At 54.6% G+C, this 820-nt stretch overlaps 1 pseudogene across 1 annotated transcript; it reads right to left on the bottom strand.

Annotated features, from left to right (window-relative positions):
• Positions 1-8: 8 nt before the first annotated feature.
• LOC103810383 lies at positions 9-809 on the bottom strand (annotated as a pseudogene). Its single transcript, XR_624805.1, has one exon. The product of XR_624805.1 is annotated as a thiamine transporter 2 pseudogene (transcript).
• Between the last annotated feature and the right edge of the window lie 11 nt (positions 810-820).

The following is an 820-nucleotide window of genomic DNA, read 5'->3' as shown; positions in this document are numbered from 1 at the left end:
GTTGCTATGGCTTCGACAGCTCCATTGTAGACTGCAGAGCTGTGGGAGGGGGCTCGGAAGTCCCACAGCACCTGGACATAATTCACGACCTGGTTGTAGCCAGCTGTGGCCAGAGCCCACCACAGGGACCAGTAGAGAAGTTTCCTAGAGCTGTAGCAATCCCTCAGGTCCTTGCTCAGCTGCACCAGCACACTGAGCATGTGGTTCTGGGGCTTGGCATTCCCAGGCTGCTCTTTGGGGGTTGGGTCCCTGCCAGCAGAGTCAGAGCTCTTGTCCTCTTGGCAGCTCGAGGGCCTGTCAGAACTGACTGGAGCCTCAAGTTTATCTGGTTCTGGGAGAGATTCAGAGGCATCTTTCCTGTGGAAGAACATGCTCCTTTGGGGCATGGGGAGGAAAAACGAACAGAGGAACGCCAGGCACACGGAAGCCAAAGAAATAACATTAAGGTGGAAGTAGGATACGTCTGCTAAGGACACCAGGAGCTGTCCCAGCACAGCAGCAACAGTGGCTGCCACCAGGGTGATGCTCCTGCAGTAGCTTGTGACTCTCTGATAGTGGTCAGTGCTGACCACGCTGTAGATATAGGCGTAATAGGCGACCTCGGTGGCTGTCACCATCCCGTAGAAGAATTCCATCACTTGCATGGCCACCACTCCCTGTGCAAAGAGGAGCAGGAGCCACGTGAGGATGAGGCTGATGCCCTGGAGGAGCAGGACAGGCTTGTAACGCACATAGTCTGTGAGCAGGAAGACTGGGAAAAGGAGTGCGAGGTAGGAGTACGTCCAAACTGGGAAAATCTGGTTGGTAACCTAGAATAGAA

Source organism: Acanthisitta chloris, unplaced genomic scaffold (assembly GCF_000695815.1).
Source record: "Acanthisitta chloris isolate BGI_N310 unplaced genomic scaffold, ASM69581v1 C16395766, whole genome shotgun sequence".
Classification (NCBI taxonomy): Eukaryota; Metazoa; Chordata; class Aves; order Passeriformes; family Acanthisittidae; genus Acanthisitta; species Acanthisitta chloris.
This window is presented reverse-complemented; position numbering and strand designations above follow the sequence as displayed.